This window comes from Python bivittatus, unplaced genomic scaffold, assembly GCF_059951505.1.
Source record: "Python bivittatus isolate LINGU-HERP-01145 unplaced genomic scaffold, Pbiv_v1 ctg000570_np1212, whole genome shotgun sequence".
NCBI lineage: Eukaryota > Metazoa > Chordata > Lepidosauria > Squamata > Pythonidae > Python > Python bivittatus.
In genome coordinates, this window is record NW_028277097.1 from 24,167,424 (window position 1) to 24,195,268 (window position 27,845).

The 27,845-nt window shown below is 49.3% G+C and overlaps 1 protein-coding gene across 3 annotated transcripts in view; it reads left to right on the top strand.

Moving 5' to 3' along the window:
* CNTFR (ciliary neurotrophic factor receptor) overlaps window positions 1-27,845 on the top strand; it is a 303,394-nt gene that overhangs the window by 110,134 nt on the left and 165,415 nt on the right. The window contains exon 1 of one of the 3 annotated variants that reach the window (XM_088152657.1): window positions 13,273-13,374. The exons of the other annotated variants lie outside the window; for them this stretch is intronic. The gene's annotated coding sequence lies outside the window, so the exon portion shown is untranslated. Of the gene's footprint in view, window positions 1-13,272; window positions 13,375-27,845 lie in introns of those variants that run through there. 3 annotated transcript variants of the gene reach the window in all.

Genomic DNA, 27,845 nt, shown 5'->3' on the forward strand with positions numbered 1-27,845 from the left:
GGTGACGCTGAGCCTGCCTTCTGGAACCCAAGAGGAGCGGTGGTGGATCTGGCCCCCAGCCCTCTGGTCCAGAGGCCTCCAAGGGAAAGTCCAAAGCCAGGACGTGAGCTCAGTTGCCTTCTGGGAAAGTTCGTCTTCGGGTTGGGGGAACCCTGAAGAAGAACGGTAGAAATAAAAATCTCCTAAAATAATGGTACCAATGGCCCTGCGTTGATTTGTCTGCAACTTGTCTTGACTAACTACAGCGGGCTTTACGCAGCTAACCTTGAAAATTGTCTGGAAACTGATTCCAATTCCGGGCACGAGGGATGGGATCCTAGCATGTCTGGGCTGAAAGTTCTCCACGGGCCACCAGCTGCCTTCCTGGGCCACCGTTCAACAGGCCAGTGCTGACCTTGGAAGGCAAAAAGAGCTTAGGGGCTGACCGTCTTCCGTGCCGCCTCTCCCGCGATGAACGGGGCTAGCAGGAGAGGCCCTTTCCAGATGTCCCCACGGCCAGAAGCTCAGTGGTCCGGCCCCCGGTGGCTCCCAGGCCATGCAGTGCCCCTGCTCTGCCCGCATTTAGGAAACTGGCAAAACCCCTCTCCATCCCCCAGGCTGTAACGGCTAGTGATTGATTTTAATTTCTGCTTTAATTGTACTGCTTTTATTTGTATGCTTTATAGCCCATATGTTTTTTAATCTAACTGGCATTAGATCAGACACTCTGTTGTTTGGTACAGCAGCTGATGGGAGGGGTGTTTTCCCACAATTTTTTTCTTAAATGCTTTTTTCCTATAATTCCAGAAATCACACTTCTTAGTTCTTTATGAATTTTTGGGTGCAGAGCTTTGATGGCACCGTTAGGACTGGCATCATGACTTTTTTGACGATATCCTGCGGGCTGCAAAGTCCATTTCCAGAAGGGGTATCTCCCTGATATTTTTGGCAGAGAAGCTGATGCAAATACTTAACGGCACCATCTCCTTACTGTCCGTTTGCTTCCTTCTCAGTCCACAGTCCTGGTTCCTTTCAATCAGTGTTCCTCAACCTTGGCCGCTTGAAGATGGGTGGACTTCAACTCCCAGAATTCCCCAGCCAGGCATGCCTGGCCAGGGAATTCTGGGAGTTGAAGTCCACCCATCTTCAAGCGGCCAAGGTTGAGGAACACTGATTGAAAGGTTGCACCTGAAAATACATTTTTGAATCCTTTCTTCTCTCTTGTCAAACCCTAACCCTTTTCTTTTGTTTGAGCAAGATTTCCAGATGCTGAAGAAAGCCACCTTTTCTCTCTTCCCTTTTTAAAAAAGACCGCTTGCTTGCCACACTGTTGATCTCGTGGATGTGATGGGATCTTTCTTGACCCAGAGGATTCACCTTAGCAGAATCTCCCTTATGGTAGTTCTAAATATCCCTCCAGGCAACCTGGAGAAACGTGACTCCCTCCTTGATTTTCCCTTTCAACTTCCTTTCTACTAATCCTCAGTTTTGAGAAGTTTCCTTTTCTGAAGTCGGATGTGTTTTTCTTTCAGACTTCCTTGGCAATTGTCCACATGCTCATAACTCTGATAATATGCTCAGAGTTTTAAAGCAGTTGAACAACCGTCAGATAGGACCAAGTCCAGGGTTGATTCCCCTCTGATCTGTTCAGGGACCAAATGTTCTAGGGCAGCTTTCCAGGGTAACTAGAAATATTAACTTGGTTATGAGCAGAGTACAGAGTAATCCAGGCTGTGCGAAGGTAATTGTTAACTTGATTTAAAGGACCGATTCTCTTGCAGTAGATCTTACGAACAAGAGAAAAAAATGACTTGTAGTTATCAATTGGCAGGGTGTCCATAGTCAAGTATTTATAATTTCAGAGGGATCTTTTCATAATACACTTCAATAGAAAAAGTGTAAAATGTTATTGATTTTATTATGTAATTTATGCAAGTGCCTAGATTCACACTTCAGCCAATCAATATTGGTTATGAATGGGGGTTTGAGGTCATTTTTACATTTTTTCTCCTAAAGATTCTGTGGGTAGCTTCCTATGCAAGTTTATTGATGAGTAGACAGGATTTATTTGGAAGTTTTACATCCCAGGGGAAAATGCCTACAGAAACACCTATGGCTTCCTTGTCCCCAAAACATTGTCAGAAATCTAGACGTGAGGAAGGAATTATTCTTTTTAATGCCATTCTTTTTTTTCCAGACCCATCGACTCTTAATAGATTACCAAAAAAATGGGCAACTATCAGAATCTGAAACTTGAAAGATTGCAGAGAAACTCTCATGTATCAGACCAATCTTTTCTCTCTCTCTTTTTCTTTTTTTTATTTTGAGAAGCGTCCTCTATGTCCTTCTCATGGTAATACCATTTCCAGAAGAAATGAAGACAGAGACGTGTGTCCTTGCTCGTGAGAAGAACATTAGAAAGGAAGGACCTGCAGTTCAGTGGCCAAGTGGACGATCCGTGTGCCAAATACCTCCCATTCCTCTCCTTTTGCCCAGCTCAGAAAGACTCAGACGCTCCTGAGTTAAAACAGCCCGTGAAAAAGCCGCAGCTAGACTAGTTTCACAGTGTCAGGAGGGGAGTGCCAATTCTAGAGCCCCATTGCTCTTCTTCGCAGCTCACATTTTTATTTAAACTCAGAGTACTTAATCGTGTAAGAGGAGACCTTTGGGAGAAAGACGACGATGCAGAAGCACCATCTGCCAAGGATGGAAACGAGGGATTGTGTGATTCAGCACAGAATACGTTTCAGATACAATATCACTGCGGGCTTCGTGGAATCGGATCACAGAATGGTAGATCAGACGGGGCCACAAGGAACGTTTAGGTCAGCTCTCTGCAGCGTGGAGGGAAACCAGTGACAGCCCCCTGAAGAGGTGACTCTCTACTCTCTTCTTAAAAAGCTCCGGAGGTGGAGAGCCCACCAGGATCTGACACTGGGTTGCAGAATCTAAGACGTTTGGAAGTTTAACCGGTTGCCGTTGTAGGAGGAGAATAGGTCGGCCTTTCTGTCCGCCTATTCATCCATCACAGCTAGAGCCTTGGCTGTTGAGGCTCCCAGGACGGCTCAGAAGCGAAGCCTTTTTTTTGAGTCAGGCTCAGTTCCTGGTGCCTATATGGGCACGACTGTGTACTTTTGTGGGCAATTGTACGGAAAGGGTCTGCCATTTTTTTCTTCTGGGTAGCCCTGTGATTTCCTGGTTGTCTTCCATCCAAGCACAAACCAGGCTAAGCCCTCCTTAGCTTTTTCAAGATCAGCTGAACTTAATCGCTTACAGATCAATTAACATAGGTCCTAAAATAACCAAACAGAGAAAGAAAATGGAATGGGGAGGGAAGGGAAGGGAAGGGAAGGGAAGGGAAGGGAAGGGAAGGGAAGGGAAGGGAAGGGAAGGGAAAGTGAAAGCGTGGGTGCTCGGGAGCCAGTTCTGTGAAGTGACATCCTCTCCCCAGCCAGGTTTAGCTTGGGCGAGATCAGCTTCCCTGTCCAGAGTAAGGGGCACAGGGAGGAAAACCGCTGCGTGTGCAAGCGCACAAGGTTTAGCCCTGGTGTGGAAGCCAGTGCCCATCGTTCCTGCAAAGGCAGAAGCTGACATTCTTATCATGTCCGTGGCTGTGGTGGGAGGGTGCCCATAAGGCTCGTCTGCGGCACTGAAGTGGGCAAAACCGTGAGACGAACACGGCGTAGAGGAGCAGCTGTCTGCCTTGGGTCTTCTTCCCAGTTGACAGAAAAGGAAAGGTCAGGACATGGCTGGTCCTTCTCCGTTGCGAAGGGGGCTTGCTTTCAGTTTGCCCCGCCACCACCCGATGCAGTGGCTCCTGGGGGGGGCGGCAGCATGAGCCCCCTGCAGCCTTGCCTCTTCGTGCTTGCCTTGGCTTTGAGCTTCTCGTAGCTGTGGACGGTGGGTGTGTGTAGGGTCCATTCAAAATAGCACGTCGTGAACATAAAGGGATTCAAGGCATCGGGAATTTAACATCTTTTATAACAGTTGGGCGTCTTTCTCCATCACCTGAAAGCTGGGAAGGTTGTCAGTCTCCCAGGTTTTCCCAACCCTTGTGGAGCCTCATGAGGATTCCCAAAGATGACGTCCGTTGTTGACCCTAACGATGACTCTTTACATTTGAGCTCACACAATGAACTCCAGAAACGACTCATTAAAGTGACACATTCCAGTAAATAAATATTCATGAAGTTTGATAAATTAGCTTAACCCTGATAATTCAAAACATACTGGCTAAAAGTAAGAATATAGTGTAATGGAAATTATTTCTAAGCCTAAACAATATTTCTGCATCTTAATAGTACCCTCAATACCCATTTCAGTTTGCATAATAATACAGCCCTACAACTCCCCCCCCCCCAGAATTTTCCGCCCCACTTTATTGCAATACTGAGAAACAGCTAGAGCTCGTTAGGAGCCTCCTTGCATTTCTGTGAGGTTTCCCTTTCATATAGTCACTAATTTTTACTTCTGTACAGCTCCAGATAATTTATTTTTCCTATTCTCAGTTGTTCTCCACTTAACATTTCGTTGCAAGCATCTTGCTTTGAGGAAAGCGAGTTAGCAATTTCTCCATTGCCTTCCTAGCAATTTCCAGTAAAGGTACCTCATAACCATTCTTTTTAAATCCATGTCAGCAGTTGCTCGAAAACTGCAGGCAATGGGTCACGTAGTTCAGCCATCTTTCCCCTTTGTGGCCTTAACGCAGCAAAGTCGCTTTGGAAAAGGAAAAGCAAAAGATCAAAAATTCAGACAGAGGGTTTTTATCAAAATGGGAGGAAATAAATAACTTGCAACATATGTGCAGCCTCGGGAGCAGAGCGCCCGAGACTCCAGTTCCTCTAGGAGCGTTTGCTGCAAACTTCAAACAAAACCTAAAGAAACAGACTGTGCGGTTGGGTACAGTTTAGGCCCCTTTGTCCCTCCGGGGTGCTGCAAAGTCACGTCTGGCCTCAACGGGGTCTCCTCTGTTGAAATGACAGAGAAATCGTCGCATAGATCCGTTCTGTGGCGTTTCCTGCTTTTAAATGGTATCAGTTTGAAACACAAGGCTATTGGGTTCCACCAAACATTGACAGAACTACATGCCACACCATGGTTTGTCTACCTAAACCATGGTCTGATTTCTGAACCAGTCTTACGAGAGTCCAGTGGTAATTTGAAGCAGAGGTGTGAGCCCAGTTGCAGGCGTTGTTGGGTTACATTTACTTGTGAATTCACAATCTGGTGAGGAATCAAGTGTTGGCGTTTGCAGTGGCTGCGGAGGCTGATCCATCGCAGCGGCCAGAGAGGGTGTGGGAAGTTGAGCGTGTTGAGCAGGTAGGACATCTGGCTAGCCATCATTCCCTGCTTCCTAGTGGGTAGGAGAGGTGAATCAGAAGAGAAGCGTAACCGGAGGAGAGAACGTGAGCCCAGGAGAAAGAGCTGTGGAAAGAGCCTGTCCGCCCTTCGAGGTGGTCCAGACAGGAAACCAACCTCACGAGTACTAATGCTGCCTTTATTGTAAGGTCACGGGAACAGGATCTTGCACTTCTGAAAGCACTCCCCCCCCCACCTTTATGTTCCAGAGAGCGAGGGAGGGTCCATTCTGAGGCGCCTCCTCTGCCCTCTCTCCTGCTGTGGGCTCAGATTTCTCCTCTCAGACCGCTGTCTGGACTGCGGCTCTTCCTCCTGTCCCCCTCCCAAGGTTATCTCACAGCCCACTGCATCACCACACAAACTGGACGGAATTGTGGCATGCCCGGAGAGGTGCGCCTTGCACACCCTGCTTCACAGCCACAGAATGAGGAGCGCATTACATCAGCGCCTTCCCCATTTTGCATTGTTAAGGCAAGGATCTGTACCCCAGACTTCTCTCCCCGGCATCTTGCTGAGGGGTTGGTCTCCTGGGTAGAATCCTTTACCTGCAAATCCCACCTGTTTTCTATGGTGCAGCCCCACGAGCAGAGCGCCCGGGTCTGTTTAGAGACTGTCAGCCCTTCAAGGTGGACCTCGAAGGCTAGGAAACCAAAGTCATGCACACTAATGCTACTCTTATTGTAAGGTTATAATAACAGAATCTTGCAAGTGGGAATGCGCTTCCCCCCTCTCTTTATCTCCCTGAGAATTAGGGAGAGGCTTGCCTGAGACATCTACTCATGTTACGTTCCTGCTGTGGACTCAGTCCTCGGTGGGTCTTCCTCCTGTCCCTCAAGGCCATTTTCTCTGTCCTCTGCCGAGACCCTCATCCTCTACAAAGGCAGAGTTTCCTTCTTACTCCAGCCAGTCACGATGGTGTGTTTTCCCCGTGCCGAGTCCATACATCTTGCTAAAACCGTGGTTTACTGAGAACACCACAATGGGTTGGGTTCACACAACATGTTAAATCAAAACCAAACAAGCTGCTTGATAGCCCTTTTTTCGCAGCCAGACGCACGTTCAAGAGGTAGTCCTGAAGTCACCTCGCCCTAAACGGTTCTGGATTAGACAGAAATTCGAGCAGGAATTCAAGATGAATCTGGCAACGCTCCAACCACCACCAGCGTGCCCAGCTTCCCCAGAAGGCATCCAACAATGTGGAAACTAATCAGGGGATGACAGAAATTAGATGGTGCCCTTCGGGGGTTCTGAATTGTGTCGTCCTCACCTTCTTCCTTTCAGCGTAGGATCGGGGGTCTGAATCCGAGGCTGTGGAGAAATAGCTGGGGCTCTTCCTAACCCTCCCACATAAACCAGACGGGAAACAAGCCAGGATGAGCTAATTCTACTTTCTTGTGAGGCTGCATTAACAGAATCCTGCAGGTCTGAAAGCCCAAATCTCCCGCCCTCCCTGTCTACACCTGAGTAGTTAGGCGGGTCCATCCTAAGTTTCTTTGGCTGTTACTCTGCTGCGGACGCCGTTCTCTTCTACCTGATCGCTCCCTCAGCGGCATGGCATCTCTTCCCCCGTCTTCCAAGGCTACCCTCACATGTCATCGCATGGGCAGAGTGGAAAACGTCTAGCAGCCGGTCACCTCAGGCAACAGCGCTATTTAGGCCTTCCAGCATTTTTCATGTGTGACATTAAAATCCACCCTTCCCCACCAGTCCGAGTCCCATCCCAGTTGTCCTGGGATTTGGGGGCGTTCTGTCCGGCACAGGATAGGTCCTCACTTTTACCGTGTCCAGCGCATCTGGAAGATGCCAGGTGGGATCAGGAGCTCTTGTGCCACAGGAACCTTGTAGGCCAGTCTTCCCCAACCAGGGGGCCATCCAAATGTGTGGCTTGCTACTTCCAGAATTCCCCAGCCAGCATGACTGTTTCTGAGAATTCTGGGAGTGGAAGTCCATGTATCTGGAGGGCATCTGGAGAGAGAAGAATTTATTGTCATCCTCTTATGAGACTGTCCTTCAAGCTACCTACTGCATTCCCAGAAGAGACACCCTTCAAACTGGGACAGGCTATTTTCAGCCTCTGCTTTGCAGCCATTGGGCTTTCCCAGTACAGTCAGCAATTTCTTTTTAATTTTGGGGAAGGGTAAAGCAAAGAAAAGCTTTCACATTCTTGGAGGGACTTTCCTTTGCAGACTGCAGGTGTTAAACCTGGAACCGCTGAGCCCATTGGCTCCAGAATTGCTTGGGCCACCTCCCTCTGCACACCTCAGGTAGCTGCTCCGGTCCCTGCGCTGAACTCTGGACATGTCGCAAGCTGGTTAGCGCCCCTCTGTCCTCGGCTCATTAATACGTCTTTGCCATTGCCCGTGGAAGGGGATCAATAGTGCTGCAGGGCGGCCAAATAAATCGCACAAGGGCTGATGGGAAGCAGGAGGAATGTCAATTTTCCTTGCTGTGGTTATTATGGGTGGCCTTCAAGGAAGGCTTTATTTAGCCAACGAAGGTCACCGGGGAGGAGGAGGAGGAGGCTTTAGCTGGAAAAGGAGAAGAGGCGATGAGGAAGGGCAGTGCAGATCCTTAAGATGGTCGGATGCATGTGGAAACCACCGTGCTGGCACGCCCGTGGCATGCCTTGGTCCTTCTTAGGGCCCGTGCAGAAGATCTGAAGCTCCCGTTCAGGCACAGGATGGGGGCGCTGGACCAGGGCAGGAGAGACGTGGTTCAAGAATCCCTTTGGCCATGGAAGCTCCTGGATGGCTTTTGGCCAGCTGCTGTCTCTCAGCTCAGCCCCCGGGGTGGTATAAAACAGTGGGTGATTCATGTAAGCTGCCTTGAGCTCCTGGAGGAAAATAAGGATATATGAAGTAAATAAAACAAATGTGGAGCTGGGAGTTAGGGAAAGGGACTTTGGGGCCTCCGTACGCCTCTGTGGTCCAATCCATAGGTGAGGCAGAGGTCAGGAAAGGCTGAACGTATCTAGGTTACATTTTAATAATCCAGCTTCTAACGAGGTAGCCTAGATCTTGTTTAAACACCAAGAACCTGTTGACATGCTTCATATTTGTCACCTCTCTTGGAGCTTGTGAGAAGACATGTTTCACCAAGTCCTGATGAAGCTGCCAAAATTTAAATTCCTGCGAGGCAACCTGAGGAAGAGGTGCTTCGGAGACACTCCCCACCCCGCCCCCCAGGAAGCTCATCCTGGTTTCTCATCGGGTTGTTTGCAGGGACTGCAATCCTTCCATGTGGAATTGATCAGAATAAAAGTCAGGAGATGGGATTTGAAGAGAGGAACAGTCCTGGAGGCTTGTTGCTGGAAGAGAGAGAAGCAGCATGCCCAACGTGGCGTTTTTTAATGCTCAGAGTTGGTCTGCTCCTTCCCTGGAATCTGATCATCAGAACCTCTGGCATTTCAGTGTGGTTGGTAGCAATGGCTTGAATGTCAGAAAAGTGTCCTTTTCTCAAGGGCTGGATTATTTCATCCTCCCAGGCTGAGTGAGTGTTAAGTTCTGGAGCTTAGCTGAGGCTTGGAAGAAACATTTCTGATACCATCTCCCTATCAGCCTTCCCCACCTGGCACCTGAAACTGGGCATTTCAGCTGCTGTTGGGTTTGCATTTGGAACCAGAACAAAGGACTTCTGTAGGGGCTGTTTGGATTGGACTGAAGGAAGGATGTTGTTCCGGTGGCCATTTGATGCCAGGAACAATTCAAGCACAAATGGTGCAGAAAGAGTCATCTCCAGCAGTAAAATAAGTTCAACTGTGTGGTTAAATCTGAGATAGTTGGCCTCCGCGGAGGGTTGTTTGACTTGACATTCAAAACCTACAATCAGCAAGGCTTGTTTGTAAACTCGGCTACAACCTAATGTCCAACTTTGCAACTTAGGAAATGTCTGTTGGTATTTTGCCACATCCCAAGTTTGCAGTGTACCGTAGGATGTGTTTCTCATCCAGCTCTTAAGAAATACAGGGAGAATGTTTTTTGGTTTCCCCTCCCTCTCTTTTGCCTTCTGGAGGTGCAGCTCCTCTTCTGTTTCAATGAAAGGATCTGCCAGAAATTTCACAATGCAAAGTAAGCCATAATTAAATTTGAAATGGTGTCTTTATTAAACAAGGGAGCTACGCAGAAAGTAACTGTCTAAAATAAATCGGGGGCAACTGTGAAGTATTTTTCTTTCACGCGTGGAGGAAGAAAGTAGGAGATGGAAGAATTTTGGCTACTCCGAGTTTCTACGTGAGAGCGAATTTAGAAAAGAGCCGGCAGCGACTTGCTGCAGCGCCTCAGTTTTTTGGAGGCACGCTCCAGATGTGCTCTTCCACAGGTGCCTTTCGTTTCAGGGGCTCGGTGCAGGTGGCTGCCAGGATGAAGCAGTTCGCCTACAGTCTACCCTTCTTCAACCCACAGGCGCGCCAGCTTTCACGTCCACAGATCCAACCACCGTGGTTCTTGGGAACTGTAGTCCACAATTGTAGTCCAATTAAATATGCCAAGCTGGGGAAGGCTGATATATATTATTTCAGAGGCCTGCCTGAAATGGGTGCCTCCGTTAGAAACTCAGAGCAGGGGTGTTTCCGCCATAGAAAGTTGCGTTTGCAGGCTCGCCCAAACCCTCAGATGCAACAGGCCAAAGAATATTGGGGGCGGGGGAGGCAATCCAAGAGGGCCATCCTCCCCCAAATAGCTCTACAAAGATTCAGTACTTAAGTTTAGAGCAGTGTTTTCCCCGTGCTGGCTGGGGAATTCTGGGAGTTGAAGTCCACACATCTTTGGGTTGCCAAGTTTGAAAAACACTGGTTCAAAGTGGGGGCAAAGGTTGAATGGGAGCATGGGTGAGAGCAGGGGATCTGAACGGGGTCAAAAAAGTCAGGATGGCTACTAGGGTTGCACAGAGCCTCGAATATTAAGCCAGTCAAATGGTTTGTGGGCTACAGCAAGCTAAATCCGAGAGAACTGACCAGGTGTACCATTGACAAAGCTTTGCAAATTATGGAGAAGTGACTTGATGAAACAGGCTGTGCCAACAGAATTCCTTCCTTCGTGTGAAATGGGAAGGCGGGGAGGAGCAGAGCTGTGAATGCAAGTCCCACGCCAGGGCAGTTCATTTTCCCTGCTGCTGGGAAAGGGTGGCATCCGGCCGAGGAGTCGGGGTGTTTCTTCCCCACAGAGAGGGTCCCTGAGTGGCGCGTTGCTGGATGTCTGCAGGGAGTTCCAGCTGAGCACTGCGTTTTGATTATTCTTCTCAAGAGAAGTTGTGCAACAGAGCAAGCTGCCAAGAGCAGTCATGGCCTCTCCCCTCTTGCAAGCACGGGCATCTGTCTGTTAGGAAGAGCTAACCAAGGGTTGTGCCTCTCCTGAGCTCTCCGTTGGCCGGGGGTTCTGCTGACTTGCCCACTCGCCCAGGGAAATTGCAGCCAGCAGGTCACACTGCAAGCAGGGTTTCCCCTCTTTTTCCTCCCCCTGCTTCCCCCCCCCCCACCCCCCGGAACAAAACAGGCTGTGGATGCCAAGTTCTATCAAAAGAAGCTGAATTTTATTGGACATGTAGCAATTTCCAGAGGAAAACTTAATACTCTTGCAGATCTCTGGACTGGGCAATGCATTAGAAAGCAAGGAACAGGCTTGCACTGGCCCAGTGGGAGATTTGATAAAAGTTTTCCGCCTTTTTTATTTCCAGGACTCTCAAGCAACATTTTTTCCCCATCTAAAATTCATAACTTGCTTGTCGGTGACCTCTGGCTATCCTTGAGGAGTCCACAATTTCTCATTAAATCTTTTCACGTTCCACCACTAAGCTGAGACTGGCCACAGGGAAGAGCAAAGGGATTGGGGCCCTGGACATATTTTTTAATTGTTTAGATGTTTTTAATCTTGCTTTTATTATTCTTAATGAATAACTCAAGGCAGCAAACAAACCTGATGCTCCTTCTTCCTCCTCCTATTTTCCCCACAACAAGAACCCTGTGAGGTGGGTTGGGCTGAGAGAGAGGGACTGGCCCAGAGTCACCCAACCAGCTTTCATGTCTCAGGTGGGACAAGAGTTCACCGTCTCCTGGTTTCTAGCCTGGGGCCTTCACCTCTAGGTGACCTACTTCCCCCAGAATGGTGAGAGGGAGGGAGGGAGGGAGGGAGGAATAGAGGGGGAGGGGTCACCCTCCTTGGCACTGGGCTCCTCCCCAAAAGACTGCCTGTCCATCCCATTCCAGAGAGAGGCAACCCTAATGCCTCGGAGCTGAACTGCTGACTCCAAACTCTTGGCGGGGTAAAACTCCTACCGGAGCACATTGGTCAAGGCTCACAAGTTCAGAGCTGAAGTACAGTAGATATAATTTTCGTTGCATGGAGATTACTTTTGCAAAAACAGCCGTGGCACGGAGGCTTCCTCCTAATCCATTTTCCAGGAGTAATCTTCCTGGGGAGGGGAGTTAACCTCTTCCTCACACTCTCCTCCACAGTTGCTATTAGTTTTCTTCTCCAGGAGCTGCTCACTGTGTCCATGCTGGCTGGGGAATTCTGGGAGTTGAAGTCCACACAGCTTGAAGTGGCCAAGGCTGAGAAACACTGATCTAATTAATGGATGTCCAGGCGGGCCCTCAAGAGTTCAGGCTTCCAAAAGGCTGGTTGTAGCCCAAGAAGGTGGCTTTTGTCAGTTAGCAAGAGAGGGAGCAAAGAGGGTAATGGGCGTGGGACGACTGTCTACGTGTGTGTGCTGAGCTGGGGGGCCATTTCCGAGCAGGATCTGCAATCAAAACATCAGTGAAGTGGCAAAAGTTGATAGCACCTCACGACCACCTCTTTCTCTGAGCAGGTCCTCTTGTTTGCTAAAGCTCAGGGGTCACAGTCTTTTGGGATGAATCTTTGCCCGCTTCAGGGAGACAGAACAGAGGACTTGGGTCCCACTTTTGTTGGGGGGACATTTTGGTTCCACCTCTGCACATGGTGAACATCTCTGGTTCTGGGAAGGGAATAAAGTCTCCTGTGTTTAATGCGAAGTTGCATGTAGATTACTTATCTTCAGGTTGGCACCTTTCAGATGTCTGGGAGCATTATCATTCCCATCGTCCCCGGCTGGCCACATCCCCACTGGATGTTGCAGTCCAGCCTTTCTGGAAGGCACCTGATGGGAGAAAGCTGGTGGGACTTTGAAAGGTGAATGAAACCCTTCTCATTTTATTTGTTTGTTTATCTACCTATCACATTTGGATGTAAGGGCATCCAATTCCATAGTGAGCTTTTATAACATTGTAGTTTAGGGCCTCAAGTACGTTTTGGAAACATCCTGCCAACTATTAACAAAGCCCTTGTCTGTTATGCCAGCCCCTTGCAAGGCAGCTCAATCCTGCTGTCTCTGGTGTGTTTAGGGACGAAACTAGTTCTTGCCTGCCAAATTCTGCCAGATGTGAAATTGCAGAAAGGGGCCTGTGGGTCTCCTTTTGTTTCGTTCTTGACTTTTTTGTGTTAAAAGGTGAAAACCAAAATCCCTCTTCTTCTGCCTACAAATCCTTTTGAGCGTCTTCACGTGAAAACCATGGCACTGGGATTGTAACTCTGGTGGAAGACCAACCGTAATCCAGCGGGCGGGGGCAAAGCCACAAGGGAGCGGTCAGAAAAGCCGCCCGGATCCCCCAGGGAAGGCCTTCCACAGGTTGCCTCTTGAGGTTCTGACCTTTGGGAAGGGCCCTTCAAAAACCAGACATCTTTAGGGTCCCCAAATTTTCACCGTTTGTTTTTTGGAGACGCGCGCTTTCCATGAACGAGCTACCAGCTGAACAGGCTTCTGTTTGCTCCTGCAATGTTTGTGTTGGAGGAGAAGCAGCCAAAGTCTTTGGAGAGAGTCACGGCCTGACCGCCAGGTCTGTGCCCTCACCTGGCCTCGGTGGTCTCCTCCCTGTCAAGGGCAACCCGGCCAGGCAAGTTGTGCAGATTTCTAACAGCTGTTTTCTCTTGGAGTCACGCAGTTTTGCATCTGCCGTAGAAGAGGGGATTGCAAGCGAGCTGGGCTGTCTGCGTGTGGGAACCCCCCAGCTGGAGGGCAGACCTTCCGGTAAGAATGATACTGCACCGATGCAAAGCGGCAGAGTCTTCCTAACTTCAGCTGAGCTCAAACGCCTCTTGGGTAGAGGGAGTGGCTTTGGGGGGGTTGGGGGTGGCTTTGCACTCGTGGGCATTTGTCTTGTCATTCTTCTTCACACCTGTGATATTTTGTGCCATGTATATGGCTGGCTGGGGAATTCTGGGAGTTGAAGTCCACCCATCTTCAAGTGGCCAAGGCTGAGAAGCCCTGTCCTAAATACATGGCACAGAATAAACACAGGTGTGAAGAAGAATGACAAGACAAATGCCCACGAGTGCAAAGCCACCCCCAACCCCCCAAAAGGTAACTGCGACTGCAACTGCTCCCTCCCTCCTGCTTGGCTCTTCCTGCTGAAGCTGCCAGGATGGCAGTCTGTGGTTTGTTTGCTTTATAATCTTCTCAAGCCAGGATCTGGAGACAAGACAAGCTCTGGTTTATGGCTCATTTGGAGAAGAAGGCGCCTCAGGCGAAACTCCCCTGTGCAGGGCATTTCTCTCTGCTCCTGTTTAACGTCTACCTGGGTCACTGCATGAGGTCACCAACTGGCTCGGGGTGAGGTTTACATCTCCACCGCAGGCTGGCCAAGCGATGCTGTGGAGGTTCTGCCTCAGTGTCCGGAGACTGTGCGGGTCTGCATGGGGAAGAGCAGCCTTCAGCTCAACCTCGGCAAGGCTGAGCGGCTGGGGGTCTTAGGGCCCCCTGGGTCAGGGGCTTTTCCATCTTTTTGCACTGCCCCAAACAGACCAGTGCGCAACTTGGGGGCCTCCTGAACTCGCAGCTCCTGGCCACAGAGCAGGTGGCAGCTGTGGCCAGGAAGGTGTTTGCACAACCTTGTTTTGTGTGCCGGTTGCCCCCTTTCCTGGACTGGCAGGGTCTGCTCACAGTCACTCGTGCCTTAATCACCTCCCGAGTAGATTACTGCAACCCGCTCTACGTGGGGCTGCCCTTGAGGACCCCCCCCCAGAAGCTTCAACTGGCCCAGAATGCAGCGGTGCGGGCAGTTGCAGGCGCACCTCGTGCGCCCATGTTCCCCTCTGCCCACACCGCTGCGGTGGGCGGAATTCAAGGTGCAGGCGGTCACCTGTACAGCCCTCCATGGCCAGCAGCTGGCTTATCTGAGGGACCGCCTCTCCCCGGTGGTTTCTCCCTGTCCCACTGGGTCTGGCAGGAGGGGCACACTCTGGGTTCTGGGTCTCTTCAGTGAGAGGATCCCACCTTACGGGGCCCTGGAAGCGTGCCTTTCCTGTCACAGTGCCTGCCCTCCAGAGCACCAGCACCCCCACACCCCCACGATCAGACTGGCCCCGACCCTCTGGCCTGCCTTGAAGCACTGAAGACCAGGATGTACTCCGAGGCTTGGGGGCTGAGAGGCTAGACGCCCCACGGAGAGATGCCCGTTGTTGATTGTTTTATCTGGGTTTACCCTTGGTGACCACGGTAGGTGTTTGTTCTTTGTTAATACTGTGTGTGGCTGGTTGGTTGGTTGGTTGGTTGGTTGGTTGGTTGGTTGTCACATGTCGTCAGTGCCCAGAGTTGCATTTGCCAGGTGGGTGGCCATATCAGAGGAACGAGTGAGGTGTCACCGGGCCTTTTAACGGAACCTGTGCCTGGGGACCGTTGCTGGCCACAGGGCAGCGTTGTCTGCGATCGTGTCCGAACCTGGATGGCCGCGGAAAACTTCCTGGGATTAGGTGATCCTGCGGGGCAGTGGTCTCCTGGGTCTCTCCTGGCAGGGCTGGCCCACCTCCGGGAGAGCGGTGGCGTGTGGCGTGCGTGTCTTTGCCCCTTGGTGTGGTGCGTTCAGGAAAGGCCCCCTTTGCAATGCCTCTGATTCACAGCCATCATCCGGGAGCCCTTTGGCCTAAAGCCGCAGCCCGAAGGGGCATTTCTGAGAGAGAAAGGGAAACCATCTGGGGCCAATTAAGCCAAGGGACCCCCCAGGTCCCGGCTGGTTTTTGAACTCTCCTGAGCCCCTGCCTCGTTTGAGAGCTGGGCGTTGGGGGGGTCTTCTGGCCTAATCTTCGTGGCACCGTCTGGGTCAGGCAAAGATCGCCTTGCAAGCCGCCATAATACCTCGCTGCTCATAGCTGTTTGCCTTGCATGCAGACTCTGTGGCTTGAGCGGGAGCTGCCCGAGATCGGAGCCGGTCGCTCCTAAGGGAGAGGGGTGCCTTTCCAACTGTGTCCCGAAAGAAACTTCCCATATCCTTAGAACTCACCATAAGGGCAGGCAGGGAATTCTTGCATCTCTTCTACGGCGGAGAATCTGAAGTGGGGAAGTATCTAAACAGGTTTGTATTCCCTGGTGACCTTTGGAGATTGGGAGGACTTGAGGCTGAGCCTCAAAGAACTTGCTGGAATGACGTCTGCCTGGGCCAAGCCATCCAATGCGCCACTTCTTGCTCGCTGCTTAGAGAGAGGCGGGATTTCACTTGAGACTTCTGCCTAAAAATGTGCAACTACCTGAACGTTGCCATGTAGAAGCAGAGGTTGCTTGAGAGCTATGCTCATTGGCCTTGAAAGAGTTCCTCCACTTGTCCCCGGGTGCCGCTTTTCCTGTTTCGCTGGCCCTTTGCACTGCAGAGCAGATGCACAGGCTGGGGAAAGTGCTGCATTTCCCAGTAAGCAGAGACTCCGTGTTGTGGAGAAGCCTCGCAACATACGCTGTCCGGATTTATCAGACCAGAGTTCCTGTTCCTCCTCCTTTGACTGTTACGTGGGGGGAGCTGAGATGCTCCCCTCCCTCCAGGTAGCCGCAAAAGCTGAGATTGTTGGAGCTGTGAGAAGAAGGCTTGAAACCGGCTGCTCCGGGGACCTGCCCCCTTTCTCACGACTTGGCCGCCTGCTGCGGACGCTGCCAAGGCTGGCTTCCTTCTGCAGGCACCCAGGCAGCCGTGAAGAGTGCTCGCAGACGTCCCTGTGAGCCGCAGCAGACGATGTGCAAATGTACCAGGTGCCCTGAGAAAACCCAACTTGCTTCAGGACTGGAAACGTGAGAGATTTCACGTTCCCTAACCTTGAGGGTGCTGCTGAAGCAAAACAGGTTGTGTGGGAAACTCGTGAGCCCAAATACAGGCTGTGCAGAAGGCTGGGGAAGTTTTAAGGGGACCGGGAGGGCCGGTGTGTGATTTATTTTCTCTCGGGGAAGCCAGACACCCTCACAGGGAGCCCGACTTGCTTTCCCCCGTGGAGACACGTTGTCCCTTCCAGCTTCTCCTCCTTGTTCTACTTATTTCCTTCCCTCCGGCTCTTTGGAATCACTTTGGTGCCCAAGATTACTACAGTTCAGCTGTAGTAGCAGATTACTGACACTCACATCTGCTTGCAGTCTGGAGGCACGGAAGGGTGCAGGGCACCCTTGGTTGCTGTTCAAAGGGACTACCAGCTTGTGATCACCAAGGGTGAGAAACCCTGCCTGGCAGAAAGCGGAGTGAGCAGAGAGTGAGGAGGCTTGCAGAACCTGCGTAGACATTTGGTGCATGGATGTGCTCTCTCACGCAAATCCACAGCCGCGCTCAGCGAGCATCGAGCCCTTGAGTCACACTTTAACTTATTTTCAAGTGTTACAAACCACCTCCCTCCAAAGCTCTAGGCAGCGGCCAAAATAAGGCACCGTACAATAGAGAATAAGGATGCTATAAGAAAATGAAAAATAAACCCTAACAAAACAGTATCTTCATACATTTGTATGTTGTACACCACCCAGAATAGCAATGGGCAGCTTATAAATTTAATAAAACAAATATTTGGCACAGATCTTACTCTTGAGAGTAAATGCCGTTGAACCCAGGGACGCGGCAGTGGTTAATTTCCAGGGAGATGTAGGATTGGGTGATTGGTAATTGGCCCCCAATACACCTGCACTCCCCCTCCCACTTCATTTCTGTTCCCTTGCTTGAAAAGAAGATTAAAAATTAAAACACTCCAGCGCTTGACCACAGACTTCTTCAAAATACTTTCAGGGCAATCTTCTGGTGCTTTTTTCCACTAACCTTCAAATGTAGGTTGATGTGATGAAACCTCCGTGGGATTCCATTATGGGGAGGGAATTGTTCAGAATTAGCAAGATTTAGGGAGGGTGGTGGTGGGAGGGAGGCATAGGAAGCACTGGAAAAGGCTTGGCTTGACCTCCCAAAAGATATGACAGACCCAGGTAAATGCAGGAAATGATGACAGGTGTGATTAAGGTACGGGAGCAGCTTCCCTGCAAAGAACGGTTATTACGTTTCAAATTATTTTATTTGGAGAACAGACATGTTGGCAGGAGGCATACGTGGTGTAGAGAAAATCCAATATTGTTCCATGGATTTTATCCCCGATGCTATTTGATATCTTTATGAAGTGGTCGGCGGGGGGCGGGTGTTGACATCAGTCTACCGGTGATGCTGTGTTCTACATCTCCACAAAATCTGAGTTGGGAGAGACGGTGCATGTTCTGAACCCGTGTCGTCATCCCTTAATGAGGTGGATCAGGGCCAATGAACTGTGCTTAAATCCTAAGAAGATGGAGACTTTGTGGATGGTGGGGGATTCCTTGGAATGGGAAGGGGAGGACTTTAACTGTTCTCAGAAGGATTGGATTGCACTCCCTCCCTCAAAGTTATATAGATGGGGCGTTTTCCTAGAGTCATCGGTATTATTAGAGGTTCAAGGGACCTCTGTGGCCAAAAGCCGGCTTCGGTAGATCCGCACTAGCAACTTTTCTTAGACAGATTTCCTGTTTCCCATTAATGATTTTGAATGACCAGAAGTAACTGTTGTACCGATATCTTAGAATGAGGACAGCTTTATATAGAAGACAAAACCGGTCACGGGTGGAGAAATGGTCAGGGACTGGCAACCTCAGGTTTCGTTGACAGTGACACGATGTGCAGCTGTCATCATACCTGCTCCAGAAGCTTAGCTGGAGTAGAGTGCAGCAGCCTTGTTGTTGAATGGGACACCTGTCCATCTACATCCTCCACCTCTCTGAAAGCTGATCAGCCAACTAGCCAGTAAGCCAAGCTCAAGACTTTGCTTTTGACCTTTAAAGCCCCAAACAATGTGGAACAAGATACCCGATGGGCCACCTTTGCTGTTGTGGAACTTGTGCACTGTAAAGTCACAGAGGATGATGTCCCAAGAACCACAGACATCCAAGACCAGCAGAACACCATTTTGTGGTTGCCCTGAGGAGGCCTTCTCGGTGACTTCTGTTCTCCTTGTTTCCTTGGGCAACCCTGATTGAGACTTTTTGTTTAGGGAGAAAATTAGTACAGTAAAGGTGTGGATCTAATAACAGGAATCATGTTTTTTGCGTTGTTGTTTTTTTTTAGTCATTTTGTTTTCAAAACATGAGCAAGAAGGTGGGACCCACTAGAACCCACAAGCACAGTGGAGGGTTCCCCTCGCAGGACACCTTCAAGCGGAAGCCAAAATTGATCCTTCCCTCAGTGCCAGATACAGGAGCCCCCGCCTGCGTCCAGTACCTGGGGCACAGCTCCTGGGCAGCTGCTTTGCTCCTCCCCATTTACTTAGAGCTGCCAACCAGAGAAGAAAGGGGCATCCTCACCCAATCCATAGCACATGTGGGCATTACCCGTGGGACAGTGTTTCATGTTGGGAATGTGGACATCAGTCTGCCTGAAGTATGGAAACATTGGAGTGACATTGGAGCAATGACCTCCCCCCATACAGGTCCTCGGCTTGGCGTCCTCATAGTTTGCTACAGGTGCCACTGTTGGGAGCCAAATAATTACAGACTTTGGTGGGACTGGAAGTTGGTTTGAGCAGAAGATGGTGGCTCTTCTGTAACACTCCATCCCCTTCGATGCAGCACGGCTAAGACACTCCTCAGCTTGGAGGAGTCTGCTAGCACTTTTCCCGACTAACTAATTTTATTAAGAGGCAGGAGCTTTTGTGAGCTGCAGCTCACGAAAACTCCTGCCTTTTAATAAAATTAGTTAGTCGGGAAAAGTGCTAGCAGACTCCTGATGTTCTGCCACCATAGACTAACACGGCTCTCCTCCTTCGATATCTAGGTTTGGAGGTGGGGTTTCTTTTGAGGACAAGCCATCTATGGGGGCCATCCTAAATGTCTCCCAAGCCTTGAGACCATTCTGACCTTCTCGCCTGCAGCCGTGGCAGATCTGCTGCCCTCCGATTTGCCAGGATCAGTGGAGATGTTAGGTAGTTTCCAAATTGTAGGAGGGAGATCAAAAGTAAATGGAAAAGGAAGCCAGGCTGTCAGCTAAGTGGTGAAAAACAGGTGTAAATCCATTGAGTGCAGTGATTTTTCTCCTCAGCTTTGAACTCAGGAAGAGAAAAATATACCTCTTTAGATTAAAATTGATTTTGTTCATTTTGAAATATTGAATAATTTGAGAAATGAGGATTAGCTCTGTATTAACTGGTTTCTTTAAAGAATTTGATGAGAGGAGTTGATACGGAGGTGGGCAAAGTAGCTTTCTTGGCATAACAGATGCTTGAGGGGCAATCTCTGGAGGCTTCTCCAGGCCAGGGGCCACGGGGACTATTGAAGCCTCCGAAATCTTCCCTCCTCCGCATCTCTGCAAGCTCCTTCCTCTCCCTCCATCGCTGCCACTAGTTTTTGGCTGGCTGCAGGAGCTGCCGAGAGAAAGCAATCCATTCCTGATTTCCAGTTTCGCAGGTGACCAGGACTGGATCTTAAGAGCCTGGGAAAAGGCCCTCGCTGCTAGTAAACCCAGGTGAAAAATTGCTTGGGTGAGTTTGGGAGGAAGCAAATGGACTCTTTTTCCATTATGTATATTTCTAACAAATCCAAGGGGGGAAAAAAAAGAATTTCCCACCAGAGGAGGGCTGTTTTCTATATTTGGAGAAAGTCAGTGTACATGTGAGCACACAGACGCAGAAAAGATACCAAGCGTGAGAGCCACGCAGATGCCAAGACCGATGGCCCACTTCCACATCTTGAGCCTCGCTACAAAATGCCAAACCAATCTTTTCTGGGCAGGCCCAGGTTCTTGTAGGACAGGTGGAGGCCCCCAATGGCCCTGGTGGATGTTTGGCTCAAAAAAAGAGAAGACAGGCTTTTTTACAACCCCAGACCTAATTTACAGAACCCTCTCCCCCTGGAAGTGATGGTCACTGCCTCAGTTATTTTTAGCCAACCCAGCAAATATTCTGTTTGCTTGCTTCCATCTTAACTGTCAATGGAATGATCTCCAAGGCAGTTTATCAGAAATGGCCATCAGGTCTTCCTCCTTTGACCCAAATTGGACCTGGTTGGCCTTGTTTGTTCTTCTTGGAGGGCAAGGCTGCAACCTCCCAGTCTTCCTTGGTCCTGCAGTCTCTGGCAAAGCCTAGACCAGCCTTACCCAAGCTGCGCTCTATAGAGGTCTTGGGACTAAAACTCCCAGAATTCCCAGCCCACAGAACCAGCACATCTGGAGGCCACGAGCCTGGGCAAGTCTGGGCTTAAATGGGCTTCTCTTGCACCCTGCAGTCCTTGTGCTTGAAACTTTTGGAAACTCTCACTCAGTTTCTTGGATCAGGGAAAGGCCAGCTTAGCCTGAACCTTGTGCCCAGGTGGAACGGTCAGGAACATTTGGGCCTCTTTCAATGTATGGCTCCCAGACTCCAAGCTTAACAACGCTGGGCTTTTTAAATAAGGAAGCACATTGGAGTGAATTAACTTCTCAATTTCCTAGATAGCCAAAGACATCTGGTTGACTAGGAACTTGGTCATTTTTTGAAACCGCTGGTTAGTTCTCAGCTCCATCCTGGAGAATGGTTGCTCTGAATTGTGGTGCCTCTGCAGTCAGGCTGAAGCCTTGACCTCTAAGGTTGGAAAGGGTCACACTGAGGGGCGGGGAATGGTGTTTTTTGCAGATGTTAGAAAGACAGATGTGCTAGGGTGGCTATCTGAGATGAGGTAAGCTATACAGCTGTCAGAAAGGACCAAGGGAGCTGGCCTGGATTTGTACCCAATCCAGATTTTCATAGCTGCAGTCTCTGTGTCCATGATGAACTGGGTTTCCCGGTTGTGCAACATTTCCAGATGCAATTCAGAAAGAGAGGAAGTGTCATAAGTCTTTGGAGGCCATTTGTTCCCAGAAAGTTTCCAGACCAGCTTTGCAGATGCTTCAAAGTTGGAATACATTCAAAGGAACATTATCTCTCCTTTTCCTTCTCTGTCTTTGGAAAGGCAATGGAAAAGCACAAGGAAAATACGGCCGTCGTTTTTTCAGCAAAAGCTTCATTAGGATGAATGGAGCTGGCTCAGCAGCACAAATGTGGTAGAGCTTCCTTCTTTTGAAGAACTCCCAGTAGCTCGTGCCCAATATATGGTTAATTAGATCAAGTATGCGCAGCCTTGGTTTTCCATGGAGATCGAAAATAGAAGTTCTTCTTAATCCCCCATAAAATGCCTCCTGGAGCTGCATGTTCACCTTTGGGCATCTTAGTTTCCAAAAGATATTTATCAAGGCATTGAATCTCTCTCTGTATCGTTTCTAACATCACATAATTTATGTTTCTCACAAGAGGTTGTATGTGGCAAGAATTCTGAGCAACCTGTTCAGTGAGAGGAATTAGAAAAGCAAGATTTGTTCCAGAAAACACACATCTGTCCAACCAGCCATATCATCAAACATAATGGAACAGCACTTGGATTAATAGCCTATGGAAACGTAAATGTTGATCACTGCAGATTCCAGGGTCAAGAAGGAACTGGGCTAAGTTCTTGCTGAAATAATTCAGCAAGAGAAGTTAACTAGCATGTAGGATGAAGAGGTCCCCAGGTGCACTGGTGCAGAGATGCTTGTAGCATTTTAAGAGGGTTGCATAATAGAGGGAAGTGGCATGAAGGGGCGACATTCAAGAACTCTTTTCAGACATGTATGCGCTTTTCTCGCTCTTCACCATGAGAAGAGACGATTAATGCGGTGAGATCCAGAAATTGAGCCCTCTGCATCTAGCCTTTCATTCTTTGAGGAGTTCCTACTCCCCTGTAGACCTCCTTGAGCACCAAGAGAGCTTTAGCCTGGCTTCTAGCACTTTCAGAAGTGAAATCCGCAAGAGGACTGGGCTCTTACTCTCTGATTTGACAGCTGTCCTTTGGGGTCTCTTCTAGATAATTCTGCCCCCTTGGCTCACAAGCATTTCCCTGCCCCACACATAAAAAGGGGCAGAGCTTCAATTGCATGGCTGGGGCCACCATCTTGACTTTTTTGCTCCCTCTCTGGGGACCCTGAAAGCAGCTTTGGCTGGTCACACTTGGCTCCGCGTTTGCATGGGTTTTTCTGCCAAGGGCTCTTGAGTTTTATTCTGCCCTCTGCTGAATTTCAAACTGGTGGTGTTTAGTCATGTGTATTTTGCATATTCCCTTGCCCGGTCTGTGCAAGCTGGAAATTGTCTGACTTTCTTTTTCTAGATATATATAATTTTTATTTAAAATTAAGTAAAATATAAACATAAAATTATACAGAGTGAAATTAAGAAAGGAAAAAAGATAAGAGATAAGAGAAAAAGTAGAAGAAAGAGTGCAGGTAGAAAAGATATATAAAGAAGCGGCTTCCGATCTTCTTTATAGCAGTTACCAACAAACGTATTATTCTCCTCTCTCTTAAAAATTACAACATGGTTCCCCTCTTCCCATATTCAACCCTTTTTAATCAACAAATCCATAAGTCACCAATTCGTTTTTTTCCATTTTCAGCAAGGAAATTGTCTGGCTTTCTGAAGGTACCACAAGAATGTCAGGACCATCTGTGGCTCCTGAAAAGCCCGCGAGGCCTCTGGATGCCAATACCAATCTGTAGACTTCTGTGACAAAGTAAAGTAAATGTCATCTCATCTCATCTCCCATTTTATATCAACGGGGTGCCCTCGGTGACCCACCTTGTCTCCTCGGATTACTGGACCCTGGTGCACTTGCCAAGGTCCACTTGAAGACAACGTCTTCGTCCTGTCCTGAAGAAAAAGGAGAGAGCTGCAGATAGTTCTGGATGATCATTCCAGTTGTCAGAAACCCTCCCAAAGAAATATAGCTGTGCTAGATATATAGTAGGAGGGAAGGAATGTTTTAAGAAGGGAATAGAGAATCATCTTTTTTCCTATTAAACAAAAGATCTGTGCACTTTGATATATAAATTATCTAAGCTGGAAGCGACTGCAGAAGGGATGGCCATAAGCAGATCAGTATCAGAATTTTAAAAGGTGCCTTGCAGAAATGGCCGTCTCAGTCGCGGCACCCCTTTCCAGCCACAAGGACTGTCTGGCTCGTGCTCGCCGCGTGGCGCCTGGGTGGCGCGCATGTGTCTGGAGCGCTCTGTTTCCCCCGGCTGGTGGAATACCGAAGCAGGAAACGGAGGCCACAGTAAGGCAGCATCAAGGGTTGCCAGCTTGGCAGAGAGCTCCCCTCGCGTTTCGTTTGGACCTGCAGCCCTCCGGGGTGCTTAGCTCTTCGTGGCGCTGGTGGGGTGGAAAGAGTTCCGCCCTGGCATAAGGACCCTGCAAGGATGCAGAGAGGAGCCTTCGCCTGGAGCTGGAAAAAGCGTAAAGCAGATAGTAGAGGGTGATTGAGTGAGTGCCATCAAGTCGTTTTCAGCTCCTAGCAACCACCTAGATAGATTTTCTCCATGACGATCGTCCCTAACCTAACCTGGTCCTAACCTGGTCTTCCAGTGGTGCTCCCATTGCCCCGTCACTGAGTCCCTCCACCTGGCTGCCGGTGGCCCTCCTCTTCTCTTTCCTTCTGCCCTTCCCAGCATCGGAGCCTTCTCCAGAGAGCTGGGCCTTCGCATAATGTGCCTGCAGCAGGATAATTTGACCCTGGCCATTTGGGCCTCGAGTGAGGCAACAGCCATTTTATAAATTTTTCCAAAGTCCAGTTTCTTAGTGGTGGTACAAAAGAAGGCTTTGCCAAGAGTTGAGTTTTTGCCTTCTAGTCTTACTGGCTCGCCCACTTTTGCTTGTGCTTGAAAGAGTCTGCGAAATGCCCCCGAACACAGAGATGCCCACCAAACAGAGGCTGAATCAGCGTAACCAAAAAGAGTTCCTGTCTGACTTTTTTCCCCACTTTCCATTCAACAGAAGTGGTTTGCGTGCTAGTAATACTACATATTTATTAGGCCCATAAGATAGAGATAGAGAACCCCACGCCAAATGGTAGGATTAGCCTAGCCCAGTGTTGTTTAAACTTGGCAACTTCAAGATGGGCTGGCTGGAGTTGAAGTCGCACATCTTAAAGTTGCCAGGTTTGAAAAGCACTGGCCTAGCTAGCCCCTTTTCAGATCTGGCAGTCCCTGCTCTGTTGAGAAGAAAAGTAGCTGCTGTCCGTATTTCCTTGGCTTGGAGAGGCGTAAAGGGCGTTTCCTCTGGATGGACGTTTCCAGAGAGGAACCGAGGTGTTTCTGGCAGTCCACTTTTGCTGCACTTCTGAACACCTCCACTGTCTCCTTGGCGCTTACCAGGGAAAAGAACCTCAAACGGGGTGAAATCTCTGGTTTTGTTTTCAATTATAAGCTATCTCTGCTCCATTAAGATACCTAAACGCTGTGGAAGCACTTATCCAAGAGTAAATTTGCCATAAAATCCCTGTGCTAAGAAACCCTGTCATATAGTTTGTCTTCTTCCAACAAGCCCGTGTTTGTGACCCTCGCACAAAATACTTCTGATTCAGAGGGCTCAATCTCATGGAGATGCTGAATATTTACTTGGGTATTACAGGATTTCTATCTCACCCAGCTTCCCGAGACCTTGAGCAGTTAACAGTCCATAAAAATATTAAATAAAACACAATAAATCCCCATAAAACAGCAAACTAGAGCTCTATAACTAGTAATTAAAATAAAGTAAAGGTATTAAAATTCAAATTTAAACAGTCCAGAGCTCCCAGCAGTGAGACAGCCCAAGGTGGAACTCCTAGTTCCAAGATGGAACTCCAGACTCTTGGTAGAACAAGACTGTTTTCATCTCCTTCCTAAATTCATACTGTGGGAGTCATCTGGACCTCCAGGGGTGAGCTCTCTATGAGGATGCGACAGATCCAGAGAAGTCCTGTCTCTGGGCTCCCACCTCCTCGCCTCTCATGGGGTGTGTGTGTGTGAGAGAGAGAGAGACAAAGCATCTTCTCCAGGGTGGGCAAATTCTGCTCAAAAAGTCCAGAAGGTAAGAGGGAGCCAAGCCATGTAGGGTTTTATAGGTTAAGATCAGCACTTGAAGTTGGGCTCAGAAACTTGGGCGCAGCCATTGCATCGCACACCTGAAAAAGAGACGTTGCACTCCTGAAGCAGATCGCGCCTGCGGGCAAGTGGCAACTACATTTTGTACCAACCAAAGTTTCTGCAGACTTTGCCAGTTTGGATGTGTGGGCCTCTTCATAGTGCTCCCAGGGAAACTCATAGAGATTTAACTACATTTTCATAATGTCGCACTAAGCCCAATAAACAGACATCTGTGCATGGCACACATTTTCATTCTCCATATAAAAAGGGTTTTATGGGAATGGAGGTTGTTTGGCACGCTGGATCAGAGCCTCTGAGCCAAGCCTCCTTCATGATGGATGCACGTGCGCGCGCTCTTCACAACCTCAGACTTCAGCAACATTTGCAGCTATTTAGCTATCAAACATAGCTTGGGTTGGCAATAGAGCATCTCGCAGTATCCTAAATGGCAGTCTGCTAAGCCACATGGACTCAGTGACTTTCTTCCTAGGCTCTGGATGTGTCATGTGCTTTGAGCACAGAATCAGCGTATCGGTGCCTTTTGCCTTTCAGCTGATCCCCGTTGAAACACCACCAGCCCCGTGGTGCTAAAGGGTTAGCTAGTTTACCAAGCATCAGAGGTTGATCGGGGTAGTTGGCAGAGCTGTAGAAGATTCACCCATGGACACCCCCTGGCAGCTCCCCAACTCTTCTGGGGTTTGGACTGCGTTTCTCCAGCTCGCTTCGCTGAAGCTGCTTAGAGCTACGTCCTCTCAGCCCTTCGAAGTAGGCCAGGCCAGAAGCAAACCCTGCAAGGACTGCTGGAGCTCAACTTCATCACTGTGGGGTATAAGAACAGCATCTTGAAGGCCTCCCCAAGTTTCCCTTGGCCCCCTTGATCGAGGCAAGTTACTTTGAGCTTCTGGCTTGTCTGTCGTTTCACCTCCCTCCAGTGTTCCCGCGCCCCCTCACCAAGGTTATCTCCACATTTCTCCACTCGCCCAGACTCTGGAAGAGGAAGATGCAACAGGAAGGTGACAAGGGGGGGTGGATATGAAAGGCACCCGAGGAGGGCCTGAAGGAGCTGGCCCTGTTAGGCTGGAGGAGGGAGGACTGAAGAGGGGCAGAGAGGCAGATGAACATCGGGCAGGGCGCACTGCCCTAGCTAGTAATCCCGCACTCTGAGCAACATGTGCAGACGAAACAAGGCGGAAACCGATGTCCTCCTCCTGAGGACTGAATTGCTTGATGATGATGATGATGATGCTGCCCTGGAAACCAACCAGGGTGTCCACAACAGATGGCCAGAAGGTCAAGATGGCAGCCAAGACGGTGCAATTGGAGCTGTGTGGTAGAAACCAACCGTTTGGTTTAACGCTCCCATGAGTGGCCATGTGATGCTTCACCAGCTTGGAGTCTTCCCGCTGCGTTGGATTTCAACTCCCAGGATCCCCAGCCAGCCCAGACCATCCGACATATCTGGCAGGGAGACAGGTGTAGCAGCCTGAGAAATCACTGCAAAGCGGTCAGAAACTTCAAAGCAGCCGGCGGAGTGGGACCCCCTCGGAGACCTCCTTACGGGCCACCTGAGTGGCTCTGGACAGGGCCATCCAGTCCGTCCAGGGTTTGAAGGCTCTCCCTTAGGGCTGCTTCTGAGCTAGGGGGCAAATGGGCTGTAACTGAACCACGAGGCTCCGTAGCTGTAGTTTAGCAGCTGCCGCGTGAGCTGCAACGGCGCTTATGTGCTCTTGTCCCTCCCAGGGCATTGCTCCTCCAAAAGCACAACATCCCTATGTGCAGAAACGGGAATGAAAACAGGCACATGTATGTATGCGTGCATTATATCTCATTAATGAAGGGGACTGTATGCACTGGGGGGTGCATCCATGCAGATATTTCCATAAGAGAGGGGGGTTTGGGATTAATAAATTGTGAAGCTCCCCTTCCAAACTTTTAACAGCAGCATGCAAACTAATGCGGATTTGTATCAGTATTACATATTGCCCTGACAGTTGGTTTTAATGCGCTAACAGCTGGCCTGATTAGAGCTTTTTATAGATTAATTGGTTTATTTCTAAAGCAGATGCTTATTTAGGACACTTGTCCAGATTAGCAAGTCTGAGATTTCAGCTGGGTAGTAGAAAACCAAGGGATCTGCTCTTTGCTTTTTACCCTTCCCTTCCTCCAAAACTCAGAACGGGCTCTGTGGACCCAACGCCTGGACTATTCAGGAGCTTTTGTCTGATGGACACTGCCTGGACCAGGAGGAAGAAGC